A 19,907-nucleotide genomic window follows, 5' to 3' on the forward strand; every position below is an offset into this window, starting at 1 on the left:
GGAGGGACTCTGGTCTTGTGTCGTGCAGGATGGCTTTAACACTAGGTGTCTGATACAGTGAAAAAGCAAGATGTGGCCCTGGGTCAGTGCTGCCCCTCGGGTAAGTTGAAGTCTACTCGAGACAAGGATGACTGAAGACAGATTATCTCACGGTGATGCATGTTTTGTTTTCTCTCCGTGACTCACAGGGATAATGGCAGGAGGCCAGGTGGGGCCAGGAGGGGCGGGGCCACATAGACCGTGGTCCTGCCTTGCCCCAGGGCATCTGTGTCATCCGGGAAGGCTCCTAACTCGTGAACTGGCTACTGTACCCAAGTCGGAGAGCTGATGTGCAGGAACACACGGGACTACCCTGGGTGGTTCACACTGGTCCGTGTTGATTCACGAGACCTTCCTCACTCCATCCCTCTCTTCTCCCTGTTCCCCTCCTCCTTGTCCCCCCACCTTGTCTTGCACTTGCCGGGGTCTTCTGCAATTCCCTGCTGCCCATGTGCATCGCTGCCAGCTGGTTAGGCATCGGGTCCTGTGGCCAGCCGTGGTGGCAAGAGATCCGCTTGACCCAGAACATCGGATGGAAAGGACCAGGCGACATCAGAATAGCACCGCGCTTAAATTCCCCGTAGACATCTGTCCCAGATAGTCACACACAAATGCTTCCTAGGTCAGGTGAGCACAGTCCGTTGTTGGATGTTACAGATTGCTGGAAAGATCTCCCACCTATTGTATCAGAACTTGTCTTCCAAAATCTCCCACACACTTGGACGTTGTTCTCCTTTTTTGGGGTCAGGTAGGTTAAGTTAAAACTTTCCTACACAGAACTTTAGATGTTGGAAGATGACTTTCTTTGACCTTGGCCTCTCTTCAGGAGTAGACCCTCCCATTCCGCCGGGACAGGCATTCAGTTGTCCCCACCCCCGGGGACAGCCCTGATGTGCAAGATGGCTTCTTTCTTCCCTTAACGGGCTGCATCCAGGACCCCACACAGCGCGCGGGTGGGGTGGTATGTGTGTGCCACACAGCCAGCTGGTTGCTTTCCAAGCACGGTTGGGGCCACGGCAGAGGAGGCCACTGCTTAATCAGCCCACTGTATTTACCTTCCTGCTGAGGCTGGAGGCCCAAGGGCTCGTGGCAGCTCCCTTGGGGCTCCCTTCAATAACGACATCTTTTCCTTTGTCTACTGGTTCTCTTTTCCCTATGAAAGGATGGCTCTGTGCTTATTCCTTTTAAGCATGGAAGTCAGAGTCAGATGGGTGTGAGATCAGGCGGTCTTTGCCAGGAGGGGGAGGCTTGAGGGTCACGTTGCTGGTTCCAAGTGCCCTCCCTCCGGTAGCACCTTCTCTCTCCCATAATGTGTCCACCTCCACACCCAAGCTGGTAGCTGTTGGTCTGGACTCTGCACTTTAAAATACAAGACACCCCGGGGGGCCTGGGTGGCTCAGTCGGTTAAGAGTCCGACTCTTCATTTCAGTTCAGGTCATGATCTCACGGTTCATGAGTTCAAGCCCCAGGTCGGGCTCTGGACAGTGCAGATCCTGCTTGGGATTGTCTCTCTCCCCTCTCTCTCCGCCCCTACTCTCCTTGTTCTCTCTCTCTCAAAGTAAATAAACTTAAAAAAATAAAAATAACATACCATTTTATTTCTTATGTAAAATTAACTGCAGAGTATCGGGGCTTCAGTATCCAGAGCTCCTCGATTTGGCAGCTCAGCACGTCCAGTTCTGTTGGCCAAAGCAAACACCTGATTGATATCCAAAGACCATTTAAACTGTCGTGGGTGGTTAACCTCTCCAAGAGCCAGGAAAGAGTGAACTTGGTTGGACTCCTGTCTTCGGAGAAATAGTGAATCCAGGTGGCATAGAAGGAACACCCTTTAAGTCTTACCTGGAGAACTATTGGAGACTGAGAAGAGAAGAATCGTTGAGATTTTAATTTCTATGGGGCGCTTGGGTGGCTCAGTTGTGAAGCGTCTGACTTCGCCTCAGGTTTGTGAGTTCGAGCCCCGCGTCGGGCTCTGTGCTGACAGCTGGGAGCCTGGAGCCCGCTTCGGATTCTGTGTCTCCCTCTCTCTGCCCCTCCCTCTCTCTCTCTTTTTCAAAAATGAATAAACATTAAGAAAAAATTTTTAAAGATTTTCATTTCCATAATTGTCAGCTTTTATTATTTTTTAAAATTTAGGATTAGTGGCCAGTTTCTTCCTTGACCAAGTTATTGTTGCTTAAAACCATTTATCCAAAGCACAGAGGATAACAGTGTTTACAACCTCTCATCTGCTTATGATGTGGCACAGATGCACGAGGAAGGAGGGAAGGAGGGAAGGAAGGAAGGACAGAAAGAGGGAAGGAGGGAAGGAAGGACAGAAGGAGGGAAGGAAGGAAGGAGGGAGGGAAAGAAGCAGAAAAGGAGGGAGGGAAGAAAGGAGGAAAGGAGAGAGGAAAAGAGGGAGGGAAGGAGGGAGGAAAGGAGGGAAGGAAGGAGGGAAGGAGGGAGGGAAGGAGGGAGAAGACAACTGATAACTTGTACACATCTTTTCTGCTTCTTTGTCCTTCCTTGCTTCCTCTGCCTGCAGCATTCTGATGCTCTTGCCTCCACCGTGGACCATGAAATTGAAGGTGAGGATGCCTGACCCCAAACCAAAGGGGACAAATTCCATGGTGGCTTTGTGGCATAGAGCCTCCCTGCAGGTACTATGATGATTTCTTTTGGCTTTTTCATGAGAAAGTAACAAATGTCTATTTAAATCATCGTTAGTTTGGATCTGTGTTACCTTGCAGTGGAACCTAATATTTTTAAAAAACATTTATTTATTTTGAGAGGGGGGGGGACAGCACACGAGCAGGGGAGGGAGAGAGAGAGGAAGAGAGAGAATCCCAAGCAAGTTCCATGCTGTAAACCCTGAGCTCAACACGGGGCTCTATCCCACAAACCATGAGATCATGACCTGAGCCAAAATCAAGAGTTGAACGCCTAACTGACGAGCCACCCAGGTGCCCTAGGAACCTAATCTTAACAGAAACTCTTATCACTTAGAAATTCCAGATGACTTGGCTACTCATTTATCATGTAAATACCAATTCGGCAGCCCACAGTACAAACGGCCATTTGAGAAAAAATTCTAAGCAGATATCAGAATAATTCATTATACCGTTTGGGCAATAAAATCAAATTCCACTGGATTTTGAAGTTATAGAAGTGATTTGCTGACCCCTAAATTAGAGATATAAAAGTCAGTGCCCAGCTTGGGGGCCAAAAGGAACCCAGTGATCATTGTGTGGTATAATGAAACATGTACTAGACTAGGAAAGAATCTGTACTTTGTCTTAGATGGGCTATCTCCCCCAGTTACTTTAAGCTAGTCAGTTAATGAGTCTCAATTTCCTCTTCCATAAATAGAAGAGAATGACCCAGATTCTCTAGGGTTCCTTTCACATGCCATAATTTAAGGACTTTGAGATTTGCTGGTGGTAAATCCAGTCTGTTATGTCATGCACAGATAGACTCATAAAACTTATTATGCTAGAGATCTATCATCACAGCATAAATATATGTAAACATTTCCCTCTTTCTCTCAGACTTCCACTTTAGCATAGGCAGAGCCAAGTTGGTTCGTGCGAGGCGTATGGTTTCTGAATCAACGGCCACCCACGTCCTCTTGGTTTCCTTGGATTATCGGCCTGTCTAATTAAGAGAAAAATTATCCAGCATATCACTGATATAATCACTTCCTCTAGAAATTCTTCATTTTTTTTAAAGAAAGACAAATTCAACTGGAAGTCTAGGAAAGATCTGTGGACTTCCTACTGAAACGAGCGGCCATGGGAAGTTACCGAAGTGTTGTGTTTATATCTGAGATTCCCTCAAAATCAGCTCTCAGAGTTTTAGTTTCTTTGACTCAGGAACAGCGAGAACAGAGAGCCTAAGGTCATAGTTTGCATAGGTTTGGAAGTCAATTAAGGGACCAGCAAGCTGTATTTCATTTACCCAGAGCAAGCAAAAAAGGAATACGATGTGAAGCGTATAACTGAGATTTAAAGTTTTTAAAAAATTTACCTCTTTTCTTCATATTAATGGGTGACACAATTCATTCTTTAGGGAAAAGAATGAATTTGTTCTAAAAGCCAAAATGAACAAGTGTGGAAATGAACAAAAACCACCCAAATGAGAAGAAGCAAATGCTGTTTATTTGGCGCTTGATGGAACAAGGGAGTCAGGCACCATCACTTGTGTTTCGGCAGAGACTCAAAGGCAGGCAGGGTGGGAAGCTTCTCAGGGAAGAAAGGAATGGCTTTGGATGCGTGCTGACGGAGGCTGTGGGCACGGGGCTGCTGGGGGCAGCTGACGAGGAGGGGGGCGTCCATGGGATTGCTTAGGGGCACAGAGTTGGCTTTTCTTGGCTGCTTATAAATGGGAAACAGGGACAAAAATGAGGAAAAGCTGTCAATTATTAATCAGGTCCTGGCCATTTTAGTTTGATTGCTACAAGTGGTTATCTGGCTTTCCGGACTGATTGCTGCAGTCAGTCTGTTTGCGTGTTTACATCTTCTGTCTCTCACAAACTAGTCATTTGTTAGAATAAGCTTTAGCTGCTCTGTGCAAAGAAACCAAACTGGCATTGGCTGGGGAGACAGAACAATGTGATGGGTTGTAGTCACAGAAAATGATATGTGATATCACGTTTGGGGGTGTGATTCTCAGACCTCATCAGAAAAAATCACCAGGAAAAATACAGATCTCAGAGCGGAGCAACTTTCTTCTAGACTCTCCTAGACTCTAGGGCTCTGAGATTGTAATGGTGCAATCAACAATCCAATTTTCCTATTTGATTGAAGAAAAACAGCTCTATCAAAGTGAGGGGAGAAGTCTGGTAGGGGTCCTTATTCTAGAAGATTCTCTAACCTTTTTTCCTTCAAATATTATTTCATTTTTCTCCCCTTCAAACATTATTTCTGTTCCATTCTCCCAACTGGAGTCTTTTCATAAATAATTTGGAGTTTTTCATTCTTTCATTCGTTTAAAAAAAACTTTTGGTCTATTTTTTCCATCTCCTTATTTCTCTGTATTAAAGTCTGCTTTGTTCTCCGAGATATTTTCAACTGATACTTTCCTCTTCTGCTGTATTTAGCCTACAGTTCAACTTGTGTACAGAATTTGATTTTAATGGCTGTTTGGTACCTTTTCAATCTCTTTGCTGTTTTTAAGGTAATTCTGCATTCTTGCGTTACATATTCAATGATCCATATATTTACATATTCAAACTTTTAAAACCTACTCATTTGAAAATATTTTTGAGATTCCCTTATTTTTGTGTTTTTGGGAGTGAGTTATCTCCCATCTTTAGCTTTATTTTGGGAACTCAGTTTCAGCTGCTCATCACCAGTAGGGCTTAAGTCCCTGACTTCTGTTTTTCCTTAGGCAGTAATCTCCAGTGACAAGGGGTGGATGGCACCCCATGGGCTCAACTCATGTTGAAACTCAAGAGCCATTGCTCTGATTTAGAATTCCTTCTGTGGACTCAAGCCTCTAGGGATATCCTTCTCTTGCTTTTGGGCTTGGCTTTCTATCTAACAATGCTTCTATCCAGCATTTCTCTGAGCGAGGAGCAGTGAGATCTGTTACCTCTACCATATTGACCAGGGGCAACCGATACTTACGATGTGTCTGCTGTATATCTACTGTAGCTAGGTGCAGAGAATGAGAAATAAAGCATGGGCTTCTTCCTCAGGGCAAGTAGAGTCCAGAGAGCCAGACAGACCAATGAAACATTTATAATAAATACCAGAGGTCTAGCGGTGCAAGTGTCCTGACGTATACCAGGGTGGGGGACATCTGATTCAGGCTTTAGGGGAAGGGTGCAGGTCAGCAAAGAAAACGCGTATTCTTCGAGACAAAGTCTCCACTGGCAAAGATGAATGTGAAAGGGAATTTGGTGTGGAAAACACTTTTGGCTTTACTTTATTTTAGAATCTATGTGTGGGCCCAACACCCACAATCACACACGGAAGGTCTTGCCTCCCTAGATCCCACAGCCTAGATTTTCACAAGCTTCCTGTTTCTTTCAGCACCAAAGACGTTATTTGATGAATCATTTATTTGGCAGACATCGTCCCAACAACTATTAAGGTAACTTCCCCAAAGATTAATTTTACTGCTGGGATATAGATTATATCCTGGAAGACTTTGAATCATTGTCAACAGTCATTGTAAATGTTTTTATTGGGAAGATATTCCCAATGACTAAGAAGCTTTATTCTGTTGTTGTTGTCGTTGTTGTTGTTAAACATTAAAAAAGTGCCTATTAAGCACTCATTTTTGGTAATACGTGAAATTTATTACTTACATTGAAGATAATAATTTGGGACAATTTAAAAATAAGGGATCTGGAATGGAAGAAATATATTGAACTATCTGCTGAACCACAGGATGTTTGCCCTGGATATTACATTGTTGAAAATTTAGTCCAATCTAATTGCTATCAGGGTTTCTTAATCTAGCAGCATCCCTGGTGTCTTACCCACTAGATGCTCTTAGCATCACCCCGACTGTAAGTCATGACAAAATGTTTCAGACAGTGCTGTATGTCTCCAGATGTCCCTAGAATCCCAATTCTTTTTTTTTTTTTTAATTTTTAATGTTTTATTATTTTTGAGAGAGAGAGAGAGAGAGAGAGAGAGAGAGACATGGAATCTGAAGTAGGCTCCAGGCTCTGAGCTGTCAGCACAGAGTCCGACGCGGGGCTCGAACCCACAAACCGTGAGATCATAACCTGAGCCAGAGTTGGATGCTTAGCCAACTGAGCCACCCAGGCACCCTGAATTCCAATTCTTTATTTTGAGATAAGAAATGGAGACCAAGAGAGGGTAAGTGATGAGCCTTAGATTCTGCAGCTAGTTGCAAACAGACTGGGGGATAGCCACCCTGGTCTTCCTTTGCCTGTCTTCAAGCGGTTTCCACAGAAATCACAAGAGCTGTTGGCCAGTATTAGTTAATCAAGCATCCTGTTTGTATCAGAGCTCTGGTTCAACCCTCAAAATAGCGTCGCTTCTACTGAAAAACTCAGGCTTGGCGAGCCATTTGAGTTGTCTACAATTTACTAAAGAACCAAGATTTTTGTGAAATTTCAATGATGCTCATTGATGTGATTCTACGTAACCGGGATGTTCCTTTCAAGGTCACGTTTTCTTTTTGAGAAAATATCTCTTCCCGCCTCCTTTACTTGTGAAAAAAACAAAGGCCTTGAGCCAGTTTCCGAGGCTTTCTGTATAATCTGATCATTCTCTGTGGTACTGGTGCCTGTGTGACCAAGATGTTTGCCAAACAGCAAATAAATCCTTACACAGCCTTTGTCCGTTTGATGATTGGTTGTAATATATGCAAAGTTAGAGTTTGCTTCATGAAAACACCTAGTTTTATTGGAGGTCATTTCTTCTCGTCAGTACATTCAGATGCCCAGGGGAAAAAGAAACCTAAATTCATATTTTGAACCCCTACGGTCCTATCATTCGCCTCTTACTACCATATTGACAAATCAGTAAAGGAGACAGCAAAGGGCGAATGAAAGCAGGCTCCAGAATGTTCTGCTTTATCCTTGGAGATTTGTGTCTCTGTGAACCAGCCCTCCCTGGTGCGTGAGAAGCTCCCTCACTAATAGGTTGCTCAGGGTCACTCGGCAGGCCTAGCTTGGACTCTGACACTGCAGGCCCGTTGTCATCGACTCTAGAGGCCGGCGGCTGGAAACGACCACCAGCCATATTCTAGCTCCACTCCAATCTATGTCAGTGTGCCAGTGACAAAATTCACAACTTTTCCTCGGCGCTGCTGGGGATCTGTCTGGCAGGGCACATCCTCGCCGACAGCCAGTGCCAGTGGCCTCAGCAGCTGTTCCTTGCCCTTCGCTGAGATGGCCGGCAGCTCCGGGAGACAGCTCAGGAATGCCGCTGGCGTCATCAGGGGCTCAGCACCCTTACCTGCTTACGCTGCAATCTGCCAGCCGGTAAGAGGAACCGCGTCTCCAGACTGTGGGATGGACACACCGCACCCGGCGATGAATTCCGCGCTGGCTTTGCGCAGAACCCGGGAACACTAGCAGTCCACCTGAAGTCTGGGGGTGGAAACAAAATCAGGCCGATGCTGCGTAGTCAGGACATCCATCTGGAGGCCCCACAGAGCCCTCACTCCTTTGCCCTGAATTACCACCTCTTCTGCGCTGTTCCCAGAATCGTGTTGTGTCTCGGTCCAGGTAGACAAGGCCTAGCTCCTGGTCTCTTTTCGCGCACAGCACATGTCCGACGTGGCAGCGTGGGAGAGCAGGAAGATCACCAGTTGAGTCTAAATGTCTGGATTCCATTCACGCTCTGACAGTGTTTACGAGCTGGCGTAAAAAGCTCGGTTGCTGGGGGCCGTGTTTCCTCTCAACTGCCTGCAGCTGTGGTTTCCCACTGCTTCGGAGAGTCGAGGGTGCTAGTTCACGGAGCTGTGCACGTCCCCCTGAGAACCTGGCCACAGGTAAAGTCACTGACTAGGCTTCTGAAAACGTGGTTAGCTCAGACACTCCGGTTCCTAAGATTGTACTTTAGCTGCTTTCTTTGATGCCTGTTCGGGGTCACTTCGCAAATTTCACGAAGAGCCCACACTGTTGTTCCACAGAGCCTTTCCGCTTGAACACGATATACGTATACGTATGTATATGTGTGTGTATATTGGTAGTGTAGAAACGTGAAAAATACGTTGTCATAACAACTTCATTGTGAACCAAGATGTAGAACACGCAAACATTTGTGGCACACTGATGTATTTTCTGGCCACTCATGAGCAGGACCCCTTCCCTGATTTCTGGGAAGGCACGGTGAGGACAATGAGGCCCGACTGGTGACCTCTTTGAGACTCTGGAATTCTCCCTGCACGTCCATTGTGATGACGTGTCTTGGCTTGAACAGCACCTGATCAGATATCACTGAGGTCACTTAAAAATATTTGGAATCGGGCAGCCGGTCTCTGCCCCAGGAGAGAGGACAGCAGAGATCCAGAGACGTGCTGTGCGATGGCAATTTTCCCAAGGACTGAAGTGTTCTGTGCGTGTACCGTTCAGTCTGACAGCAAGTGGCCACGGGTAGCCCTTGAGCTTTGGGATGTGGCAAATGCAAGCGAGGTACCACACTTTAAATCTTACTTAAGTTTAGTTAATTTAAATTTAAAGTTACAGAGACATGCGTGTTTAGCCACGAGCGTATTGGACATCAGTTTGAAGAACCTTTCCCGTGGGCTTCCCCAGGGGCTGTGGTGGCCAGCTGGGGCAAGCCTGGAGCTCTTTTCTTCCCCCTCTCTTTTTTAAGTTTTTTGAGAGAGAGAGAGAGAGAGAGAGAGAGAGAGAGAGAGAGAGAGAGAGAATCTGAGCTGTCAGCCCAGAGCCAGATGCAGGGTTCCGACTCACAACCCTGAGATCATGACCTGAGTCAAAACCAAGAGCTGGCTGCTTAACCGACTGAGCCACCCGGGCACCCCAGGCCTGGAGCTCTTAACTGAACACCCCAAGCCCTGGTCCTGCACTGAAGACGGCCGGCCGCTCCCGTGGATTGTGCGGGCTTCAGTCCGGGTGTCTGCTCACCCATCTGGGCTCCAATGTCTCACTCGCTCGGTCCCCCAGCGTGCATGTGCACACGCACACACACCATCTCGGTTACCGTGTGTGACCCCATGCATGTTGCGGGGTTGGTGGACCGCCGGCCTCACCACCGACTTTACTTTGACAGGAAGAGAATTTGCCTCGGCTCCCCTCTCCCCTCCATCCCCTGAAGAGAGCCCTTCGGTCTCCTCGAGGATCCGCAGCTCCACAGCACCTGCCAAGCAGCCTGAGTCTTCCAGCCCTTCCCCCTCGAAGGCAGCTGCTCTTACCCCCACGCTCCCTCTCTCAGCTGCTCCCATCCAGCCCCAGAGATGGTCTAGCTTATCTTTCTTTGCGGCTCCGCTTATTGGTTTTACGTGGCGGAAGCCACGAGCGAATGAAGAATAAATTAAATAATGCAGGGCCTCTCCAAATATATTCCTGCAAGGTACTGTGTTGGCCCAAACTGGATTCAGTTCAGCTGCAGCTAAAACCAGATTCGGTCTCTCACCAGAAAAGAGCTTCTCAATGTCAGACTTTTTCTCTAGCACATTTTTTCCCCCTTGGGCTCATTTGGCTGCTACCAATTTTCAAGCAGGTAGCTAGCTAATCTAGTAGCAGATGAATTTGTTTTATTTTTAAGCTACAAATATTCCTATTAACAGCCTTTAAACAAAAAACCAAGTTCATATTTTCAACTTTTGGGGGAAAAAAATTGAAGTAGCCAAGCTTTGTAAGATGAGACACCTGAACCATGGATTAATAGCAATTCCATTCTTCCGGTGACTCAGGACAAAGACCTTGATTTCCAACCCAGCACACAAAGGGATCCCGTTTCTCCTCTGAGGCTCTCCTCACTGACTCTAGAGTAAGACCTCCAAATCTCCCCCGCTCCCTGACTCTGGCACACTGGCCTCTTGCCTAAGGTACAGCCTCTTCTGCAGGACCCGCCTCCTCATAACCCCTCCTCACCTCCTTCAGGACTCAGCAGTGCTCACCTCATCAGAGCAGACACCCCAGCACAGGGTGCAGACACACAGCTCTTGCTTTAGTTTTCCTTTCCAGCATTTTGCTCTCGAAAGCATATTTTACATAGTTCCTGTGTTTTGTTTCTATCTCCCCCATCACAGTGCAGGTTCTTCAGGTTGGGGATTTATGTTCCCTGCTCTGTCACCTGCCCAGAGGAGCCTCCAGCACTGGCCCACACTCATGAATGAGTCTTCTCCAGTGTAGTACCCACATTCTGTACTTTGGTGTAGAAATTGGCGTGCTTTGAAATGACTGTCCCTAACATAGATACACAATTCAAACCTTGGTTCCAGCCCCCCTCCTGACCCTACAACCATGGAAGGAGTTTCTCAAACTTAACATTGTAGAATCTTCTTTCCTCTCTTTTCTCTTTTCTTTTCTTTTCTTTTCTTTTCTTTTCTTTTCTTTTCTTTTCTTTTCTTTTCTCTTTCCTTTTTCTTTTCTTTCTTTCTTTCTTTCTTTCTTTCTTTCTTTCTTTCTTTTTAATTGGTAAACCATAAACTGCACATATCTCAAGCGTAAAATTTGATGTGTGCACCCATGAAACTATTACTACAGTCAAGATAATGAAAGCATCTCTCATCTCCCCAGATTTCCTCATGCCCTTTGTAATCGTCCCTAGTGGTCCAGCCCCAACCCACTCCACACAGCCACCTATCTGCTGTCACTAGAGGTAGTCTACATTTTCTAGAGCTTTATGTAAATGAAATCACACATTCTGTTCTTTTTTCCAGCTTTGTTCACTCAGCATATTATTTTGAGAACCATCTATGTTGTGTAGATCAGTATTTCTTTCCTTTTTCCTGCTGTTGATGGACAGCAGTCCATCAGTCTTGGGTGATTTCCAGTCTGGGGTTATGACTAAGAAAGCTGTCATAAACAGTCATGCATGAGTCCTTGTGTGAACATGTGGCTTCATTTCTTCTAGGTAAATACGTAGGAAGGAGGTGGCTGGGTCATATATGCTTAACTGTTTAGGCAACTGCCAAACTGTGCCTCAAAGTAGTCATGGATCATTTGACATTTTCTCCAACAGTGAATGAGAGCTCCAGTTCCTCCACATCCTCACCCACACTTGGTGTGGTCAGGCTTCCTAATTTTAGTCATCTATGCGGATGTGTAGCAGTATCTTACTATGCTGTAAATTTCTATTTCTCTAATGATTTGAGGCTCTTTGAGGTACAATTGAGATATAATAAATTGTACATTATTAAAGTGTACAGCTTAATCTTTTTGTTTATTTGCCACCTATCGTCTCTTGTGAAGCGTCTGTTCATGTGTTTTGCCCATCTCTTATTTGTTGTTTTCTTATTATTAAGTTTTCAGAGTACTAGATGCAAGTCCTTCATCAGCTATGATTCACACTTTCTCCCAGGAGGTGATCCATCTTCTCATTCTCTTAATAGTCTTTCAAAGAGCAGACATCTTTTTATAAAGTCCAATTTATTAATGTATTCTTTTATAGATGGTGATTTTGATGTCATACCTAAGAAATATTTGCCCGACCCCAGATCATAAAGATTTTCTCTTATGATTTCCTTTATGAGTCTTATAGTTTTAGGTTTTGGTCATGCATATATCTATATACCATATGATAATGTATACGTTGGATCTGTGATTCATTTTGAACCAATTTTTATATCAGGCATGAGATATGTATCAGAGTTAATTTTTTGGCATATGGATCTATCCTGTTGTTCCAACATCATTTGTTGAAAGGCTGTGCTTTCTCCCATTAAATGCCTTTATACCTTTTCAAAATTCCTTGTTCATATATGCATGGGTCTATTTCTGTATTCTCCCATTGATCTATTTGTCTATCCTCATGCTGGTACCACACTGCCTTGATTACTGTAGCTTTATAATACATATTGAAATCAATATGTATTATATTATATTATATTATAATTATAATTATAATTATAATTATATTATAATTATATTAATTATATCAATGTTAATTATATTATATTATGTAGTGTTAACTCTCCAACTTTGTTCTTTCTCAAAGTTGCTTTGCTTAATTCTAGGTCCTTTGAATTTTAGAATTATTTGCTTGTGGAATTCTACAGAAAAGACTTCTGGGATTTTGAATCTGTAGATCAGTTTAGCAAGAGTTAAATAACAGTATTGAACCTTCTGATATATGGAAATGGCATACCTCTTTTTTTATCTGGGTTATCCTTAGTTTCTCTCAATCTTTTAATTTTTCAATATAAAGAGTTTGCATATCTTTTGTAAAAAATTTTCTAAGTGTTTTTCTTTCTAGTGTTATTTTTTTGGTGTTATTTTAAATGGTGTTTAACTTCAATTGTTGATTATTGCTAGTATATAAACACTTTTTGCATATTTAGCCTGTATCCTGCAACAGTGATAAACTCGCATTAATTTTAGTAGCTTTTTGATTTTTGTAAACTCCTTCAGATATTCTACATAGATAATCAATTCTGCTGTGAATGAAAACAGTTTACTTTTTCCTTTTCAGCTTGAATGCCTTTTCTTTTTCTTGCTCAACTGAACTAGATAAAATCTACAGTTCAATTTTGAATAGAAGTGGAGAGAGGGAATATCTTGTCATGTTACTAATCTTAGGGTTAAAGCAAGTAGTATTTCACCATTATTATTTTAACCATGGGTAATTCATAGATCCTCATTATTAGATTGAGGATGTTCCCTCTATTCCTAGTTTGCTGAGAGTTTTTATTTTTAATCACAAATGGGTGCTGGATTTTGTTAAATGATTTTCTGCTTCTATTGAGATGATAATACGGTTTTCCAATTTGAATTTGTGAAGATGGTAAATTACATTGAAAGCAAAATTAAACTTTTAGGACTACACCAAAATAAAAAGCTTTTGCACAGTGAAGGGAACCACCAACAAAACAAAAAGGCGATCTACTGAATGGGAGAAGATATGTGCAAATGATACAACAAATAAAGAGTTAATATTCAATTTATAAAGAATATATGCAACTCAACACCAAAAAAACAATCTGATTTTAAAATGTACAGAGGACCTGAATAGATACTTTTTTTTCCCCAAAGGAATCATACAGATGGCCAACAGGCACTTGAAAGGATGCTCAACATCACTAATTATCAGAGAAATGCAAATTAAAGCCACAACAATATATCATTTTACACTTGTCAGAGTGCCTAAAATAAAACACCCATGATTTTTGAATATTAAACCAACCAAGCATTCCTTGAGTAAGTCCTTCTTGGTCATGACATATTATCTTTTTGCTATACAGTTGAATTTGGATTATTAAAATTTTGTTTAGGATTTTTGCATCTATGTTTTTGAGGTATATTAATCTGTAGTTTTCTTTTCTCATGATATCGTTGTGTGTTTTTAGTATTGGGGTAAAGCTGGTCCCATAGAACAGACTAGGAAGTACTGTTTTCCTTTCTCTTCAAAGTTCCGGAAAAATTTGTATAAAACTGATATTATTTCTTTCTTAAATATTTGGTAGAATTTTTCAATGAAGCCATCTGGATCTGGAATTTTCTTATTGAGAAGGTTTTAACTACAAGTTCAATTTTCTTAATAGATGTAAGGCTATTCAATTATCTACATCTTCTTAAATGAGTTTTGGTTTTATGTCTTTCAAGGAATTTACCCATTTCATCTAAGTTGTAGGATTTATAGGCAGGAATTTGTTCATAATATTTTCTTATTATTTTTTTAATGTCTGTGGATTCTATAGTGGTGCCACCTCTCTCATTGCTGATATTGGTAATTTGTGAATTTTCTTTCTTTTCTACTGATTAGTCTGGTTAGAGGTTTATCAATTTTATTGATTTTTTTTTAAGAACCAGCTTTGGTTTCATTAATTTTCTCTATTCTTTTCACTGTTTTCTATTTCATTGATTTTTTGTCCTTATTAGCAGTATTTTCTTTCCTTGGCTTATTTTGGGTTTAGTTTGCTCTCCTTTTCCTACTCTCTTAAGATGATATCTGAGGTTTTTGACTTGGGACCTTTTGTCCTTTCAAATAATAGGAACTCAGTGTTATAAATTTCCTTCTAAATACAGCTTTGGTGTTATTCCACAGAATTTGGTTTGTGATGTTTTAATTTTTATAAAGTTGTTTCTAATTTTCCTTTCAAGTTCCTGGCTGATCCATGGATTATTCAAAAATATTTGAATAATATTTAATTTATATAATTTTAATATTATGTTTTTATTTTAATATTTTAATTTAAAACATTTTAATATTTTAATTTTAAATTTATTTAATTTAAAATACTACTTAATTTTCAAATATTTGAGGATTTTTCAGTGATGTCTCTGTTATTGATTTCCAATTTAATTTCACTGTGGTCAAAGAACATCTGTGTGACTTGACCCTTTTTAAATTTATTGAGACATATTTTATGGACTAGAATATGACTGCCTTGGTAAATGTTGTGTATACACTTGACAGGCATGTGTATTTTGCTATTGTTGGGTAGAATGTTCAATAAATGGCAATTAGGTCAACTTGGCTGGTCGTGTTTTCATGTCTCATATAGCCTTTCTTTCCTGACTGCTTGTTTAATTGATTGTTGAGAGAGTAATATTTAAATCACTGACTATAATTATCAATTCATCCATTTCTCCTTCTATAGCTATCAGGTTTTTATTCATGTTTTTCAAAGTTGTGTTGTCAGTTATATGAACTTTCAGGATTATTATACCCTCTTGATAAATTAATCCTTTATCTTACTGAAATAACCTTTAATCTCTGGCAATATTATTTGCTCTATAGTTTACTTTGTTTGATATTAGTATCTACTCTAGCTTTCTTTTCACTAGGATTAACAAGTCATATCATTTTCCATCCTTTTGTTTCACCCTCTTGTTTCTTTACGTACAAAGTGTGTTTCTTGTAAGCAGAATTTAGTTGGATATTGCTTCATTTATGCATTCTGACAACTTGTGCCTTTTAAAACTCTTACCTAAGATCTTTAGATCATTTATGTTTAATGTGATTATTTACATGGTTAGATTTAAGTCTATCATCTTGCTATTTACCTTTTTTGTTCTTTTTTCCTATGTTCTTTCTTCTTTTGGATTGTTTATTATTATTCCATTTAATCTCTTTTGTTGCCTTCTTAGCTAAAACTTTTTGTTTTGCTATGTTAGTGGTTGCTTTAGAGTTTACAGTAAAAATACTTCAAGAGATATTATGTGACTTCCATATAAGTATTTATATACAGTAGTAGAACTCTATTTTCCTCTTCTTTTGCCTAAAAACTTAGCTATTTTTTAGAATATTTTTTTTCATTTTAAGTAATCTCTATGCCCAATGTCAGACTCAAACTCACACTCCAAGATCAAGAGTCACATGCTCTTCCAACAGAGCCAGCCAGGTACCCCCAAAAGTTAGCTATTTTTTGTTTATTTTTTACTTTGTAAAATATTTATTTATTTTGAGAGAGAGTGTGTGTATGCACAAGTAGGGAAGGGGCAGAGAGAGAGAGGGAGAGAGACAGAATCTCAAGAAGATTCTGCACTGTCAGCACAGAGCCCCGTGGGGGGCTCGAACTCACAAAGTGTGAGATCATGACCTGAGTTGAAATCAAGTGTTGGGGAAAAAAAAAAAAGAAATCAAGTGTTGGATGCTCAACTGACTGAGCCACCTGGGTGCCCCAGCTATCTTTTAAACAGATTTAAGTGATAAAAAAAAATCTGACATATTTACCAATGTAATAGCATTCCAGGTGCCTTTATTTCTTTCTGTAAATCAGTGGTTCTGGGCTGGATGTGATTCTCAACTGCGTGTGATTTTGCCCACTAGAGACATTTGGCAATCTCTGGATAAAGAATTGTCCAGTCCCAAACGTCACCAGTGCCAGGCTTGAAAAAATGCTGGTGTGAATCCCTATTTTCATTTGGTTTCACTTCCTTTAGCCTGAAGGGCTGCCTTTGACGTTTTTTATAATGGGGCTCTGCTGGCCTGGAATTCTTTCAACCTGGTTAGAATTTGGTTTTTATTTTGCCTTCAGTTTTGAAAAGTACTGGGTGTAGAATTTTAGATTAAGGTTTTTGGTTTTTTTGTTTTTTTTGGGTTTTTTTTGTTTTTTTAGTACTTTAAAGATATATTCCACTATCTTGTGTGCATTGTTTCCAAAAAAAAAAAAAAAAAAAAATCTGCCGTCATCCTTATCTTTGCTCCTGTGTACTTAATGTGTCCTTTGGCTGCTCTTCAGATTTTATCAGTGGTTTGTGCAATTTGAATATGAAGTGCCTCTGTATGATTTTTAACTATTTCTCATTCTCAGGGCACCTTTTGCTGTGGGGACAGGCACCTTTTCTGGTCCTGTGTGAGTGCTTGACCCTCTTCTCTCCAGCTCTCTCAGACAGTTCTTTCTCCTGCCTCAGAGTTTCCCCGTGTGCGTGTGCCCTACCTGCATTCTGCTGGATTCTTGAGGGGTTCCCTCCGCAGCTCTCAGAAATTCTCCCTCCGTGCAGCTCTCTCTCCTCTCTGGTGCTTTATTCTGCAGACTTGAGGTACCTTGATCTCTTACACTTTCAGCTCTGTGTTTTCAGTAGAGCTCTGTTTACCCAGGGAGTCCACTGGGCACTACCTCGATTCCCCATCCCTGTACCATGGTCTGGAAACTCTCACGACTATGAGCTGGGGTGATCAGAGGACTCACCTTGTCTATTTCCCAACTCCCTGGATCGCTGTCTTTCATTGTCTGGTGTCCACTACCTTGAACACTGCTGATTGATACATTTCATTTGGTGTTTCTAATTGTTTCAGGAGGCAGTCTGGTCTCTGTTACTCCTTGTTTGTCAGAAGCAGAAGATGCAAATTAGCCAGTTTTTACTTTCTTCTTACAAACATGTATGCGTGTGGCTATGATTTTACACTGTACAGTATTTCATAGCTATCTTCTTAAGCAAAATTGATCCTAGTTTTATACTGGAACTGAACAGGAACCGAATAAATCATGGGTTTGTTTGCTAGGTAAATCACGCCTTGCAGGTACTGAATACCTTGGAGTCTTCCTGCCCTGGTAGATCTGCCTGTCACTGATTTGCATTCAGAACCCTCTTTTCGCCTGAAGGGAATGATTCCCTTCTCAGTGAAGGTCTTTGTTCCTATTAACTACCCACTTGAAGTCCAGTCAAGTTCACTCTTTTCAAATCTCAGTTTTTTGTTTTTTTTTTTTTAATGTTTATTTATTTTTGAGATAGAGAAAGAGACAGCATGAAAGGGGGAGGGTCAGAGAGAGGGAGACACAGAATCCGAAACAGGCTCCAGGCTCTGAGCTGTCAGCACAGAGCCCAACGCAGGGCTCGAACTCACGGACCGCGAGATCATGACCTGAGCCGAAGTCGGCCGCCCAACCGACTGAGCCACCCAGGCGCCCCTCCAATCTCAGTTTTTGCTCCCTTGAGCATGTTACAAATTGACTTCTCCTAAAGGGATCAGAGCACATTTCTAGTTTTAAAAATCTAAGCCTAAAGTAATACAAGTTCTAAAAATGTATTTACCATGATAAAATACTGAGGCATGGAAATGCCTAGATATTATACATAAATGTTCCATAAGTAAATAGTTGGTAAGTAAATGGTAGGATCTCCACTCATGGTGCTTCTGTGTCTCCAGAGGGTACATGGGCACAGAGATCTTAAAAGCAGAAATAAGAGCAGGACAGTCTATCCCAACACAGAAATAGCCTGTTCTCCGCAGAAATGGCGAGCAAGGCAGAGTCAGTACATTTTAGGAAGCTGCAAATTTGTGCCAATGATTTTTTTTCCCCCAGCTTATTTTTGGTCTTCTTATCTTAAGGAGTTTCAACTTACAAAGGCGATTAAAATTTAAATAGATGTTTTTCTTTTATTTCTTCCATTGCTTTTATGTCTTATTGTTCTTTTGTTAGGGGTGTGCGATAAGAAAACAATATGATATTTTCCAAAATGTCAAGAAAGTTTCCCAGCACCATCGCTTTAGAGACTCGTCCTCATTGATTTCTGATGCCATTTTTGTACAATATAGACGTCTTATATATACTATGATCTGGTCATGGGCTCTCAGCTCTGTTTCTTTTTCTGTCTTCTACGTCTATAATGCTACTCTAAATTCTAGAAAAGGTCTTCTGTAGAAAAGACCTGTACTATTCCTATTCACTGATTATTCTTACTCCTTCAATCTATCTTCCACATACAATTCATGTTAGCTTTTTCAGGTTCAGGGCGGAGGAAGAAACATTAGCGACTTCCTTGTAATGAGCATCCAACACATCCCAGCGATGTTACACTTTTAACGTTACCTGTATTTTTCTCAGCAAGTGATTTCATCATAACCCCCTTTTGTCTCAGAATGATGCGCTTTATTTCCAGGCAGAAGTGGAAAGGAAGGTTCCACTAGCTCCGCCAAGCTGCTCTTCTGGGCTGTTTTCTAAGTGAGCGGCCAATTGCACTTGGCCACATCTCAGGGAGTGTCTGTAACGGCCAATACAAACAAACTGTGAACCTTCAGGAAGAAAATCACTGCTCTGGAGTCGCGTTTGCCTGGGGGGTTGAGGCGGGTGCTTGGAACTCAGGGCAGCTCCATAGGAATAGATACCCCGATGGGAACTCGTATCCTTAAAACCACTAAACATGCTTGAAACTAAACATGTCTGCAATCACACACCCTGAAAGACCTGGCTATTCAGATCCCCTGGAGGGAGCCAGCTATGCAAAGTGGATTGCAAATCTCTCCTCCTGTTGTGGCTTCAAAGCCCTCTGAAAAAATTCCCTGGGGGAAGAAATGAGCTTGACCCCAAGGGTCAGGTGCAGCCAGGTTCCCCAGAGGCTGAGGACACTCAAGTGTTTGCAGCATAACCTCCAAAGTTCACAAAAAAAGGGGCATGGGAACTGGATCTCTAGCTTCACAGAAAACATTCGTTAACTTCTTCAACAGATCCGGAGTGAGCCGCTATGTGCCCAAGACTTTGAGTTACAGAGAATGCAGAAGATCTGGTCCCAGGCATCAGGGAAATCAGTACCCAAGTGTGGGCAGGAAGTCGGGAGGGACCTCCACATTCAAATGCAGGGGCTTGTTACTTTCACCTGTAAGTATCAGGGACCGAGCCAGATGCCCAACGTGCGGAATAGTTAGAACGGAGTAGGTTGTCGGTGAGCACAGAGGCTCTCGTACATGCATATCACATGGGGAAGTTATGACGGGTGAAAAACAGTGAGCTATTTCAGAACACCAGGGCTCGAATCTATGCCCTTATCTCCTCTGTGGTCTGGAACACCCCCAACGTCTCTTTCCCCACCTGAAAAATAGAAACAG

Source organism: Neofelis nebulosa, chromosome 6 (assembly GCF_028018385.1).
Source record: "Neofelis nebulosa isolate mNeoNeb1 chromosome 6, mNeoNeb1.pri, whole genome shotgun sequence".
Lineage (NCBI taxonomy): Eukaryota > Metazoa > Chordata > Mammalia > Carnivora > Felidae > Neofelis > Neofelis nebulosa.